This window comes from Miniopterus schreibersii (assembly GCF_964146895.1).
Source record: "Miniopterus schreibersii genome assembly, chromosome: 20".
NCBI classification, from domain to species: Eukaryota; Metazoa; Chordata; class Mammalia; order Chiroptera; family Miniopteridae; genus Miniopterus; species Miniopterus schreibersii.
Genome location: NC_138122.1, coordinates 8655382 through 8671036, shown reverse-complemented (window position 1 = coordinate 8671036; position 15655 = coordinate 8655382). Strand labels below are relative to the sequence as shown.

Sequence of the window (15655 nt, the reverse complement as noted above, 5' to 3'; positions counted from 1 at the left end):
AATAAAATAAGAGCAAATCTCAAAGACATAATTTGTTGGGAGAGCCATGATGATATTCAGATACGAAATACCACTGTCAACAGGACACACACCCTGTGGAATCATGGTTTCCTAAAACAATGCATATAGTCCCTCCACTGCTTAGGAAGAAAATGCTGTCAGAGTCCTGAGGAAAAGCTCAATCTTATACACATTTGCTTCGAAATTCAACTGTCAGAAGACAATCCCAGGAAGGCTACTGTTGCCTAATAAGCTCATCGGGGTCCCCAGTACCAAACCTACTATAACAACAAAGCCCAGGCTGTTTCTTCCTTTGACAGGTACCCCAAAACAACCTCCACAATTTTAACACCAGGTCAAACAGTTTAAATACAAACAAAATAAATATTTTGTTCCTACTAATTGTTCATGAGAATGACCATACTGAAAACTAAGCACACACCTTGGGAGAAAAGCGGCTTACTCAAAAAGGAAAGGCTGAACCGAATTATGGAGAAAATGAGGAAGCTGGCACGAGAAGTTCAGGTGCTAATAAAATACTTCCTTTGAACATTAAATTATTCTTTAAAATTTAAAACAGACTTCTTATTCACTTTAACCACTGATTAGAAGACTTAGTGTGAGTTATCAAGAGTTCCTAATATCCAATCTCTTTTGTCACTTAACTCTAAAAATAAAACCTGTGGATAAAGAAACCCTTTAACTTGAGAAAGGGAGACACTCTTTTTGAACGTTAAACATAAAGACAAGATCTGATGAAAATAATGGTATGTTCACCTCCCAAGTACTCGCAGGTAAAATTATAAAAGATTGTTTAATTGCCCATGTGGGTGGCAGCCACAAATATGTACTACTAACCCCGTTTGAAAAAGAAAAGCCAAAATGAAACCTCCTAAAATCCGAGACAGCGCAACAGAATTAATAAACAAACAGCACTGTTGGCACAGGCTGGGGAAGCCCTCTCTCCTCGCCAGCACCGCTGACCTCCGAGAGCTGCTGGACCGGGGCACCGCTAACAACTTCGACTATGAAGGTACAGCTGGCGATTCCAAACCAAAGAAGCCGGGCGGGGGGTGGAGCACGACATAAGGTCAGGGACAGGAGGAAGGATCACAACCATGAAATAGTGAATTTGTACTTAACAAAAATGCCTCACACGCTTGAGTAAGGGAACGAAAGCAGCCACACACACACACGCTCTCTCTCTAAAAAAAGAAAAAGAAAAACCTATCATATTCAAATTCAGATTAAATCTATCAGACACAGATGGGGTACAGGAAGGGGTAGTGGTTCACTATGAGTCTGTACTTGAAATTCCTGAAATGCCACTACAAAACCTGTCGAGCACCTCTGCTGCCGGTGTTCTAACAAGTCACTCAGTGCATCTTACAAGCTCAGGACGAGCCGTGGAAGGGAGCGCGCCCTGTACTAGAAACCCGTCCTCTCCGGCGCCAAGCCTTGCTCCAGAGGAGAGTCCTGCTCGAGAGAGACTGGAACACGGAGCATGGGGAGGGGCCGGTGGGGTGAACGGAGAAACAAAGGTGAGAGAGAGAGCCGAGACTTCCATAGTTACCTGAAATTGTCCTCCCCTTCTGCCGCTTCCCTGTCAGTCACCCGGGTAATAACTTCAGCGTCCAACCAAAAGACACTGTCATCTCCTACAGTGCTGCTCTCACTTTCCGTCTCCATTTGATGTTCAAAAGTTTACCTCAAGGCATGGAATCAAGAACAGCAATGCCCAGGCTGTTCAGCTCTATTTAGGGACACCCGGGTGTGTGGCCGATACGCCAGAGATATGTGATCGCGCTGGGCCACAGTCTATTATGCACTGGGGTAATTACAGTGGGGCAAACACAGGAAATCACACACCGCATACTCACTGCCTCTGACTGCTACACCTGTCATCCGGACGCCTCCCACCGCCTCAGGCCCCGTGACCTACATAACCACAGGCAGGACCCAAATGACAGTGATTTTTCAGTCATTATTTATTATTTAATCACTATTTGTCTCTTCTGAAAGTATCCAGTTAAGGTGAAAATAGATGTTGTCAAAAATGTAGGCTTTTCTTATTCGTATCTTTCTGCTATTTCAGACTTAAGAAAAATAAACAGGACACTAGAAAAGATAACACGACATGTAAAGTTCTCCTGGGCCAACCACAATGAGAGGCACAGTTACAGATCTCACAGTTAGAGAGGACAACGATTCTGGAGAAGATACGTCTAGGGACCTGCCCAGCTTCACGCTTTCTAATATCACACACCCATCTTCCCTGCCCCTCCGTAATAACTGCCACATACACCTCTGCTCAGGTATCCAAAGCAGGACATTCACAGCCATGCTTGTCCATGGCCTTCAAAAAAAAAAGCATCCTGAGTTAAAAGATGCTGAAAATATATCAAATAAAAAACATGCCACATTCTTACATATAATTTATAATACAGACACCAATACTAGCAATAAAATGACTTTCTGGGAATTGGGTGGAAACGTACGGCATCTACAGCATTGGCAAGAACACACCTGTTACCTAGAAGACGGCCATGCTGGCACCTTCCACGGACATGTCAGCTATTCATAGGTCTCTGCCTTTCAACTGAGCAACAGCAAACTGCTGAGCCCTGGTTTTCTATTAAATCTGACCACATAAAAAATTATTAAAGGCATCCACTGGGATACTCCTGGATTTTCATACTTGAAAATAAGGAAAATGGACCTCCTAGCCAACTTTATTTGTACAATACTTTTTCTTTCCAACAAAATTACAATATACATGTGTAACTGTTCTCATCTTGCTGCTTCAAAACTCTACATAAGTTTATTCTACGGACTGTGGTCATCAGATGTATTTCTGCTAGAAACCAAAATTCATTCTCAAGCCTGGGAGCAGATTTAGAAAACAAACAGTTCTTGACAGCAGCAAATCTGGGAAAAACTCCTGAACAATTTACACAGAGATATCTTGCAAACTAGTCCAATAATTTCCACTCAAGACAAATCCATAGCAAATTTTGGCCTGAATAATCATTTTAAAAATTAAAGTATTATTGAGGTCCCTCTATGCCATAAATCCCCTATCATATTCCAGAGATTCTGAAGAGATGAAACTTAATCCCTTCCTCACTCCACCCATCAAAATAAATTCCCAATGGAGCAAAGATTTAAACGTAAAGATAAAACCATAAAAGAAAATCACGGGAAAGCTTTTATCATCTCACAGTTGGAAAGTCCTTTCCAAGAATAATTTTAAGAAGCCCTGAAACCATAAAAAAGATACATTTTTAAATCTTCACCAAACAAAATATGTATATTATATATATAGTATATTGTGCATACGTGTGTGTGTATACTATATATGATATAGACCATTTATATACAACATATATAAAATGTCTCTATGAGCCAAAAGTAAATAATTGAAAATAATTTTGGAACATATCAGACAGGGTTAATTTCCTTACTATATAAAAGGTTCCTACTTATATGCAAAACTCAACAACCCAAAAGATAACAGGCAAAGAGTATAAACAGAATAATAACAGAAATATATAAAAGAACCTTAAAACATAATGAGTATTTAATTTCACTCATAACAGAAATACAAAACCACAATAAGATGCCTTTTTTAATCTATCAGGCAAAGATTTTTAAAGGTTTTCACAAACTGAAACAAGATGTAGGAAATTAAATATACGCTGTTGGTGGGAGTATAAAATGGCATAACCTCTGTGCAAGGCAATTTGGCAAAATCTACCAAAATTCAAAATACACATATTTTTTTGGCCCAGCAGTTCCTCCTCCAGGAAATGATCTTATTTTCACATGTGGAAATAAAAGATGAACAGAAATATTCATTGTAGTAAACCTTACAATCACAAAGGAGAACAGCAAAAACAACCTAACTTGCCCATTAACAGAAAACTGGATAATTAAATTACCGAATGTCCACAGAATGGAATGCTATACAGTGGAGTGAGAAACACAAGGCCACCCTATTGGTCATACTATGGACAAACCCTAAGGCACACTTTAAGGCAAAGAAAGGAGATAAAGGCATAGAACAGTATGTACGAAAGGCTGCAATTCACGCATGACTACGTATGTGCAGAAAACCTATAGGACAGCACCAGTGACAGCTGATGTCTCCAAAGGGAAAGTTACAGCTAGAGAAGAAGAACAAGGGGGAGACAGTTTTTCACTGTATCATGTATATATATATCCTTGCAAAAATAAATAATTTTAAATATAACCTTTTATATCCCTCAGCAAAGAATCAGATTTTTAAATATTATTTTAAGTACCTAGGTCGTCTTTTTCTTCTAAACAATTTCAGCTCCTTTAATATGTTTCTATTAATCCCATTTATTTTTCCTTTTAAATCATTTCTTTTGCTCTCTGATTACGAGGGTTGCTTTACCTCACTTCCTCAAACCCTTTCACACAGGGAAGAGAGGACCGTAAGGACTATTTTCACGAAGAGGCCTGAGGGCAGGCTGACTCACTTCTCCCACCAATCTGACAGATGCACCAAGGCAGCCCTTCCAAGACTTGTCCTCACAGTACTGACCGTGATCAGAAGCTTTAAAGATTGTTTTTAACTTCAAAATCAACATGTGTTCCGCTTTCTTTCCCTTCTTCAGTAGCTGATGAAAATCTAGCACAAACAGAAGGTGGGGAGTGGCAGGAGGCAGGAGGCGATCCAATCACAGACTATGAAGTTCAAAGAGGGCCTCCCTTCCTGGGGACATGACTGCTTTTCCTGACTGGCTTACAGCCTGCTCATCAGGAGTTAATCTGAATTTAATCCCTTCTCGAGGCATTCCCCACCCCAACCTGTGAGCAACCAAAATCCATGGCCCTGCACCTCATTAATAAAGGAATCTAACGTCCGCACTGTGCCGGTCAGTGCAGAGACTGCACCTACTTACTGTCAAATTCATAACTGCATCACTTTCTTTCACCACTTACCTTTCCAAAGGCTCACAAAATCCAACCCAGTAATACTTTGTTCCAACGCTCAGGAGGCTCGAGGTGTACTTGTGCAAGGCGGATAAAAAGACCAGGGTACCAACAGTAACATATTCTACCAAATGAAACTGAAGTCAGAAGCTAGAGAACAACTCACACAGCTACCCAGCCACGGCCACACAAGAAAATTGGGTTAACTTCGGCATTCCATCGGCTGACTCAGTAACAAAACAGCGCCACTTGCATTACCGGACACATTAGATTCCAGAGGTCTCGGGAAATCCTCACTGATCTGAGGGGGCACTCGTTTGTGCTCTCAGTCTCCAGGGGGAATAAAAGTCAAAACTATGTAATTATTAACATTTGAAGGTAAAGTCTGAAACAAGTTATAATTCTTTTAACAATGAGTTAAAGGCCACATTCAACACCTACGTAAAGTGGTTAAATGAAAACACTGGCAGAAGTAATAAATAAAATTTAACAGAATCAATCATCTTTTAAAATGACCATTCGATACTAAAACAGTATTTTTATCTGAGTAAATCTACAGGACTAAAGAAAGGAAGTTAATTAATGTAAAAGTATAGTGTTGAAAATTAAAAATTAATTATGCCACAAGTGACTTGGTAAAAGGTCTTGTAAAGTTAATGAAGGATGGTAATGTTCAATTAATGGAAACGTTTCCTGAGTTAGAATTTTGATTGAATATGCCACAGTCAGTGAGTTATAGCACAAGAAGGATACAACTTTTATAAATTTAGGGCTAGGAAATTATGGTCCTGGCAGAAACTGCACTGTACATATAGCACTTCTGATTACCACTGTAACTAGTCCTCTTAATGTTAATAATACTGCAAAAGGATGCTAATAAATTTAATGAGGTATAATCAGAGGAGAAACCAAATGATCTAACTAGACTCTCTCGATGGAAGATCTGGGAAGAGGTCTGGGAGGCACTAGGATGAAACCACGAGGGGGGAAACCAGGGCTGAATAAATAGATTGTGCTAAGCCTGCATACTTGAAAAGCTCAGGGTATTGTATAAACTTATTAGCATTTCTCCAACTAAACTACTTGAAAAATGCCAATCAATGGAATATTTTAATCTACTGTTTTACCACTGGTGTCCTAACCTGGATAGCTCACTCTGTTATGTGTTTATTTGTGACCGAAGTAATTTTAGCAGCATGCTACTGATCGTATCCTGCCGCTCCTGAGCTACCACCGACAGGGGGTAACAAAGAGTAAAAGCGGGAGTCAACAATATCGAGTGACTTAAAGTTTTAGCGAACACTCAACTACTCACAAAATTATAAGCATTTTTCTCAAATCACACTCTCATCCCAACCTCAAGTAACAGAAGCTAAACATGAATCTGAGATATAATATCCTGATTTAAAATAAGTGTCTTTCCAATTGATGTTTTCAAGCTGCCACTGCTTCTACGGCTAAGGGAACCTTCGGGAAGGATGGCATGCAAAAAGAAACTCGGTACTGTTTTCACTGCAGGTGCATGGAAAGACGGTGCGAAGGACACCACAGAAAGTGGGGGAAGAAAGCTGAAAGGAAACAAAGCTCTGACCCCAAGAGAAAAGCCAGATTCAATCTACACAGAGGGAATAGGTTCTCCACTCGCAGAATCTGTAACAGTTCTATGCACCAACGTGTTCTCATTACCCGCCAGGGCTGTGCCTACAGGAAGGGCCCCTGAGGGACATGCGGAGGAGACAAGGTTTAGGAGACTGGAACCGCAAGCAAACGTCTGTCTAGATGTACTGATGACGTTTCTGGCCCTCCATATGATTCTGCTTTCTGCTTTAAATTTTCAAGGCATGTATCACAGACATTCAAGTTACAAAATAACATGCTTTAAGACAATTAAGTTTAAACCAGGGAAGCTGACTGGTATTCATTCTTTTGTTCTCAAGAAGTTCTGAACAGCAACAACATAAAAAATAAACAACAGCCCTGGCTGGTGTGGCTCAGCTGGCTGGAGCATCTTCCCATGCAACGGAAGGTCTCGGGTTCAACTGCCGGTCAGGGCACATACCTAGATTGGGGGTTCCATCCAGGCACACACAGGAGGCAGCGGATTGATGTCTCTCTCTCAAATCGATGTTTTTTTTCTCTCTCTCTTTTTCTCCCTCTCTAAAACCAATTTTTTAAAACTTTAAAAATAATGATTTTGATAATAACATATGTATACCTCTACTCCTGATGTCAATAATTCTTCAGTTTTATTTTCCTAGAAAGGAGACGTAAGTTCCTATCTGCTCATTTAAATTTGTTTCAGAAAACAGGCATTTCCCATTACCTTTTGTTATAGAAATCCGTTCTGGTAAACCTTACCAATTGCAAAAATAACAATGTAAAACTTTTGGAGAATAAAATACAATAGAGAAGTAAAAAAAAAGTTAATATAGGTAGCTCTTTAAAAACATGCAGACTTATATTTAAATTTGAATGATACATTAGTTAGGAACTGAATACCTGCCTATTCCTTCTGATTTTGCTGGAGCGAGACATTAACGTTATATCTATGGTGCTTTTCATCTGACATTTTCCAAAGATATAATGAATGCAAAGCACATTTTACAATGTCTCACACAGAACTGGCAAAATAATAAAGTTTTGTTTGTTTTTTAAGTTTCAGTTCAGAATCTTCAGTTATATTACGATTCCCTTGTGGTAAGATAAGCAGGTTTAGAATCTAGTTCTTTGCTTACAGGTACGCAGTGCATTAGCTACTGTTCCACTATTATAAGTAGCAGTCAAGTTAAACATGCAAAGTAATTGAAAACAACAGTAGTACTTTTGAGTGTCCATGGTTTCCACCTTAGAAATGGTAGATATTTAATTTAATGAAGCTCAAATGATTCAAATGCCTTCTGCGCCGCTTATTACCTTAAGTAATTTACTCAATATCTCTGAAGTTCCATCAGCGGCCTGAACCTGAGCCCCCCTCCCTGAACAACATGAGCTCTCTCACCCGCTCCAGCTTCTCCATCAGACCCTGAGTTCTGTGCAGCTGCCCAGCCACCAGCCCAGCTGGTCGACCACAGGACCAGTGTCTATGCAGGTGCTCAGACTCCCGGATCTCCATGTCCCCAGTCTAGCAGTGTCCACTGTGGCTGGGGGCCCAGGGTCCTGGACACGGGTCTGAGGGCACGGGGGCATCCAGACAGAGAAGGAGACTATGCAATAACCTGAATAACCACCTGGCCTCCTACCTGGAGAGGGTGAGGAGCATGGAGACTGAAATCAGAGACTGGAGAGCAAAATCCAGGAATACCTGGAGAAGGGGCCCTAGGTCATTACTTTAAGACCATCGAGGGCCTGAAGGCTCAGATCTTTGCAAGCTCTGTAGACAATGCCCATCTTGCTGCTGATGACTTCAGAATCAAGGAGATGGAACTGGCCATGCACCAGTCTGTGGAGAGTGACATCAATGGGCTCCAAAAAGGTCACTGACGACACCAGTCTCACTCGGCTGCAGCTGGAGACAGAGACTGAGGCTCTCAAGGAGAAGCTGCTCTCCATGAAGAACCATGAGGAGGAAGTAAATGATCTATAAAACCAGATGCCAACTCTAGGTTGACCATGGAGTTGGGTGGCCCCCAATCTCAGGACCCCAGCAAGATCATGGCAAACATCTGGGCACAATATGACGAGCTGGCTCAGAAGAACCAGAGGAGCTAGACAAGTACTGGCCCAACAGATTGAGGAGAGCACCACAGTGGTCACCTTGAAGACCGCTGAGACAGGAGCTGCTGAGATGACACTCACAAAACTGAGATGTATGGTCCAGTCCTTGGAGGTCTACCTGGACAGATGAGAACTATGAAGGCCATCTGGGAGAACAGCCTGAGGGAGGGAGAGGTGCGCTATGTCATACAGATGGAGCAGCTCAGGATCCTGCTGCACCTGGAGTCAGAGATGCCACAGACCCAGGCAGAGGGGCAGCACCAGGCCCAGGAGTATGACGCCCTGCTGAACATCAAGGTCAAGCTGGAGGCTGAGGCCGCCACCTAGCGCTGTCTGCTGGAAAAAGGGGAGGACTTCAGTCTTGGTGACACCTTGGACAACTACTCCATGCAATCCATCCAAAACAACTACCACCAGCAGGATTGTGGACAGTAAACAGCTGAATGAGGTTGATGTGAAGTTTCTAAGGCATTAAGGCAGCAGAAGTGAGGCACCCCACTGGGGTGCAGTAGGCAAATAAAAAGTTCTGAAATTATTAAACATCAAAAATAAAACAAGATCTCGGAAGTTCAATTTCCTCATCTGAGTAGAATAACCATGCTTAATTATAATGCAATCAAAGTCATCAAATGAAACAGTACATATACAGTATCCATGCAACACAATATTTATAAATAACAGATGCTGAAAAAAACTGTAGGTATAACTAAAGAAAGGTGTTTTGTGAATCTAGGGTTTGGATCTACCAAAAAATGTTAAACTCCTTTAGATGAGGAATCAGAATTCTCATAAAAACTCTTTTTCAAATTACTAAAATGTCATTATCTCACTTAAAGATACTAATCACTAATCCTTTAATATCACAAATATCCAGTCAGTGTACAAAATTTTCCAATTGCCGGGAATCTTTTTAACAGTCAGCTTGTTTGAATCAGAAAGTCGACACAGGATAAAGGTTTTCCCACCTTCTTCTGGCATATATTTGTGAACCAAGCCAGGTCTGATATAATCTCTAACATTCTGGATCTTGCTGATTATATCCCAATAGTGTTGTTCTATAGGTTCCTCTAGCTGTGCTATTTCCTTACGGGCATTAATTCTAAAAAGCTATATTGAATGCTTTAGAGCTTGATGTTTTCTGCCTTATCTACCAGCCTTCTAAAAAACTACTTATCCCATGAACAGCAAAATTGTAAAAAGATAGAAAATACAAAGAAAAAAGTAAACAAAGGGCCATAGATAATCTTGCAATGACTTAACTAAGTAAAAGTGGGGCAGCTATCCATGGTACAACAAATTAAGAGATTTCAAGTGTTGTTTGACTTCCCACCTAAATGGGCTTTTGCACCTTCTACTGCCATCAGTGACATTCCTATGTCCTCCTACACTATCTACTAAGGACAGTGGTAATACCTGCACAGGGCTGAAAAATCTACGACTGCCCAGCCAGGCGTGGCTCAGAGGTTGAGCATCGACCCAGGATCCAGGAGATCGCAGTTCGATTCCCAGTCAGGGCACGTGCCCGGGTTGGGGGCTCCATCCCCAGCAGGGGGCCTGTAAACTCATCATTGATGTTTCTCTCTCTCTCTCTTTCCCTTCCTCTCTCTGAAATCAGTAAAGATATATTTAAAAAAAAAAAAAATCTCTGACTAATCCAAAGACTCTACCCTGTATATCTGTCACTAATGAGTTACTACTGTTTTAGAAGGAAAACATAAAACTGTGTGAACTGCAGAACATCCTTACCGCAGAAGACAGAAACACTGTAAATCAATCCTACTTGAGCAGGAAGAAGGGACAACTGATATTTCACAGTAAATGACCAATTAGGTGAAAAAAGCTGAAACGCAGGAACATTCCATTTTAGTATACTAAACTTAGTTCACCTACTCTTAAAATCTGAAAGTAAATGGTTGTAGGAATCAGGTCACAGACTTACCTGTAACAGGCTGCATACCTGAGAAAACATGAATTCATGATACAATGTAACACAGAAGGATGAACACTAATAAACCTTCATGATCTTGGAAATCCAACATGTTAGTACCAAGTGTCACAGATCTGCCAAGGAGAACTAGACAATCTCCTCCCCCAAGTCCCAAGAAAACACTGTTACTGTTTGGTTAGTGCATCAGAATCTCCAAGTCAAAGAACAGTTACCACAGTAAAAGATTCTACAAATATCAACTATATCCACAAACTAGCAAGGAGTTTTTATATGAACAAATGGAAAAGACAATTCATCCTACACTGGTTTTTCTGCCAGCGTCAACCAACCAGACAGTAATAAAAATATTGCCTTAGATTAGAATAGCAGTTCACTATTTTCAAAGCACTCTGACATATTGCAAAGCAAATGACAAGTGACCAAGAGAAATTAAAGGGTGGGAATTTTATATCTAAAATATAGATTTTTAGGAAATTAAACTTTTAAAAGAAGAAAAAGCATTGAAAATTGAATTCACTATCATCTTTCAATAATTACACAGTGTCACATTACAAAGCTTAATAACAAAAACAGGTGCAATATGTTCCAGGAAACGAGTAAACAATGAGAAAGGAGAGTCACGTGCAGCATTGTTTCCCAAGGGAAAAAATCTAAGGCTGTTTCTTCAAGTGTGGCTTTAAGACAGGTTTTCAATCCTTTTCTATGCCCCAAAAAGTTCAGGGATATGCACACGCTCATTGGTGACAATGACTCATAACCTATTTAGAGATTTATTTTGATTAACAACAATTTAAAAAGCAAATTATCTTTGAGAGTCGAGCTTGTTGAGCATTCAAACCCTAAGGTGAAAATTATTTTAATGAGAACTTAATTTACTTGAAATCAGCAGCACACGAAAGAAGTTTTTTTTTAAGGAGGGATGGGGAGGGAGGAAGAACCGGATGAAACGAAGCCTCTGGTCAGCTAAGGACAGCGTGAGGGGGAAAGGAAGAGACAAAAGGCAAACTTTGTGTAAGGTCCTTAAAGACTCACAGATGAAGCAGACACAAATCGTTAACCAGAATGGCTGGGGACATCAGTAAGGGCACCAAGTCTTCCCCAGGACATTCTGTAAGTGACACCAAGGGGACACAGTGATCGATTGCACGGCCCTGGTTGTGAATCAGTATGGGGGCAAGTCCTACGCTGTTGCTGACCCTTTTGTTAGGCTATCATCTCTGAAATTAGGAATATTTGCCAAACTGAATATCTGGTACAGATGTCTATGAGAGGAAAGAAGAATTTGGCCAGTGGCTATTTACGGCTAAAAAGAATGAGGGCCGGAGAAATGTCCATGTCAGAGAACACAAAGAACTTGAGTCAACCATTAGCACTGATAGAAATTTCAGTGAAATAAACTCAAAGTGAGAAGGAATCCTGAAGACCATCCACTCTGAATTCAGTCAACTAAACTCTAGAAATGCAGGTTTCCTTTCTCTGCCTCACAGTACGAACAGCTGGACTGCGATACAGCCCAGCGATGGAAGAGCCCAGCAGTGCTGCAGTTCAGTTACAATTGTGGAGCAGCCTGGCTGTGAGGCAGCCTGGCTGCGAGGAGGCCCTTCTCGGGCTAACCATCTCCTCTGCTCAGCTCCATGCTGGGCTGGGCTCCTCTCGGCTCCAATCTGTTCTGCCTGCTCTTCTCTGCTCTGGTCCAGTGAGACATCGTTGGTGTTTCATCTTCAGTGTTTCAGCTCCAGCTGGGAAAACTCAGCCTTCGTTCTTCGGTGGAAAGGGAAAGCGTGCTCTCTGCTCTCCGAGCCAGAGGAGAGCAGAGCTGAATTATGTAGACAGGAGTCCCCACCCCCTGGTCCCTGACTGGCCCATCCTCATGCATCCAAAGACTCCACATCCTTGCGGTTTGATTGGTCCAAAAGGTGCCGTTGGTCCTGAATTGTCAGAATAGAGCCCCTGTGATTGGCTGACGAAGATGCTGTTGGGGATACAGATGCACAGCTTCAATGGTGCAGGGAAAGCCTCAGTCCTATTAGTGGAAACACCATTCCAGGAACTCCTCCATAAGGGCCGGCTCCGATGGCAGGAGCGCAGTGCAGGCAGGCAGCTTAGCAGTGCAGGCTTCTCCACGAAGTGCAGTTCGTGTGAGATGCGCCCATGCAGAAAGGGCTGCTAGGCACTGTTTTTTAATTTGAGTCCAGTTAGCCACCAGGAGTCCTTCTTGGTAGGTATTGCTTTTGCAGGGTCCACAATTTAGAAGGGATGCTACTGCTTTTATTAGTGCTCTGAATACAAAGCTGTATAGATTTTCAGTTATTTGTGCATCCCTATTTTTACCAGACCTTTTATTTTTAGTGCATGATTTGTAAAACCGTAAGATTTTTTTAGAAATACACACATCATATTATAGCAAAAACACTGTATAAAAAATGTTTTAAAATCAATACATGCCTTTATGGACAGTCAGATCTTTCAAGGCTTCCTACAAAATAAAATTACTACCATCAAAAATACTGGGCATCTAACACAACAGAACAGCTTATTCATGCCCTGCTCATCTATGTAAATCTATGGCTTCTATGTCAACCAAAAGCCAGGAGTTCCTCAGAATGTATTCAAGAGCGCCCAGCCGGGCGTGGCTCAGCGGTTGAGCGTCAACCTAGGATCTAGGCAATCAATCAGTGTTCAATTCCCGGTCAGGGCACATGCCCGGGTTGTGGGCTGCAGCCAATCAATGACTCTCTCATCATTGATGTTTCTATCTCCCTCTCTCTCTCTCCTTTCCTCTCTCTGAAATCAATAAAGATATATGGGGGGGGGGAATTTTTTTTAAAAAAAGAATGTATGCAGGAGAACTACATAAAGATGCTATGACTAGCTCCTAAATTTAACTGGGCACCACTTGAGTAGCTTTAAAAAATACAAGTCCTCCCTCCCATACCCACATAGACTTACTGGGTTTCCAAAGACCAGACCCTAGAATCTTCATCAGAGGTTGTTCAGGTAATTTTATTTATCCAACAGCCCAATTGTATAATGATCAGGTATTTACATCAGAAAAAGCATAAAAATTAAGTCCCCAAAATGATGTGCTTTCACTTTCTGAAATGATCGATAATTCAAGTAAAAGAAACAGCATTCCTAAATAAAGAGTATTAAAATTGTATAAATAACCATTTTTTAGTCCTATAGCTCAGAACTGACCAATCCAAATGCGGAAGGGTTGTTCATTGGCTGTATGTAGTTAATACAAGGCTTGAATGAAAGAAAATAGTAGCATTGCTGTCAACTTTAACCTCTACCTCGTTGCCTGACATACTGTACAAATAAGGCTCTTGCTGTGGCAGATGGAAATAACACCATGGTGTTTGTAACATATGCACATGTGGGAAGTTGTATTTCTTAGCACAAAGCTCTGAACAAAACAAAAAACAAAAAACACCATCTTCTTTTAACTGTCTTATTTTGGAATTCTTGGGTCTATGAGGGCAACTCATTCTCATGAAAGCTATACCAATATCATTCACACTATTACAAACCATAGTGCTTAATTTACCTCAACATAATTTACACTTATTTCTTATTTTAAATGCTAATATGACTCTACCACAGTGGGTGGACTGTTATAGCTACTATAGTGCATAATGCAGGACCACTGTGAACATTCTAGGTGGCCATTAGAGCAAGGTCTGCTTACACAAAACGCCCCATGAAACTTCATAGCATTTTAGGTACTTATATCTGTGTACTGAAATAACACGTACTTTATTGTGACCCAGAATACTTACAAGAAGGCAGCAAGGTTCTAATTTGGGAGCTAAAAAGTGGCTCATTCTACACACAAAGGACAAACCTTATTTGGGCTACCAAACAAAATTCATTTGGATCTCCAATTATATTTTCATCTGAACTTTACCTAGTTGGTCCCAAAAGTATATATGATGTCTTGATTTTATTCTCTAAATCCCACAAGTTTATATTTCATAATAATACATTTCAAATAAAATATAGTATACTCAAAGAATCTCAGTTTTCATTTGTCTAAGCCTCAAATGTTTTGACTCACGTGGTAGTTCTGCTGCTCAAAATTTAAATGATACAGTTAGATATAGGGTAATTAAGAAATGCCCCCCACCCCCAAGGCACCAGCATGCTGCTATGCTCAAGGAAACGCACATCTCGTTGAAAATGGACAAAATCACTGCTTCAGCTAAACCAGAAAAATATCCCAGGAGGTATTTTATCTGATACAAAGGATGTGGTTTACCACTGACAGCACCTAAATTTTAATCTTCCATTTGTTAGAATTACTTGCCAAAGGCAAATGACAGCATGTAATAATGTACTGAAATGTCCTGCAATTCACAGCCGGTGCTGCGGCAGTAAAGAAGAACAGCGACTGATGCAAGAGCCCGAGATGCCATCACAGCATCCTCAGAGTCCTTTTAAATAACTGTTACTGCAGGACAGGTCAGAAGGAGTGTGCCTTATCACACCTGCATTAAAGGAATTCTGCATTATTGAAATGTAAATATTAGACTGAAATTCCTGAAAATGTGACAGGTTCCCTTACCTTGAATTAAATTTTATATTGCAGATAATTTTTTTTTAAATTCTCATCCGAGGATATTTTTTCCATTGCTTTTCAGAGATTGAGTGAAAGGGAGGGAGGGAGGGAGGGAGGGAGGGAGGGAGGGAGGGAGGGAGGGAGGGAGGGAGGGAGGGAGGGAGGGAGGGAGGGAGGGAGGGGAGGGGAGAGAAAGAGAGAGAGACAGAGGGAGGGAGAGAGAGAGAAACATCCATGTGAGAGACACATTGACTGGCTGCCTCCCACATGCACCCCGACGGGGGGCAGTGAGCAAACCTGCAGCCCAGGTACGTGCCCTTGACAGGGAATCAAACTGGTGACCCTTCAGCGAGCAGACCGACGCTCTAACCACTGCGCAACACTGGCCAGGTGAAAATATTTTTAATAGTGCAACATTTTCATACATGAGCCATTTTAAAAGATTTCAAATATGTACAGTGCTCTATGAC

The 15655-nt window shown here is 41.1% G+C and overlaps 1 protein-coding gene and 1 pseudogene across 3 annotated transcripts in view; one reads left to right on the top strand and one right to left on the bottom strand.

Annotated features, from left to right (window-relative positions):
- ARHGAP32 (Rho GTPase activating protein 32) overlaps positions 1-15655 on the bottom strand; it is a 212551-nt gene that overhangs the window by 139411 nt on the left and 57485 nt on the right. The gene's annotated exons all lie outside the window — the stretch shown is intronic.
- LOC308549751 (keratin, type I cytoskeletal 18 pseudogene) lies at positions 7947-9151 on the top strand (annotated as a pseudogene). Its single transcript has one exon. The product of its transcript is annotated as a keratin, type I cytoskeletal 18 pseudogene (transcript).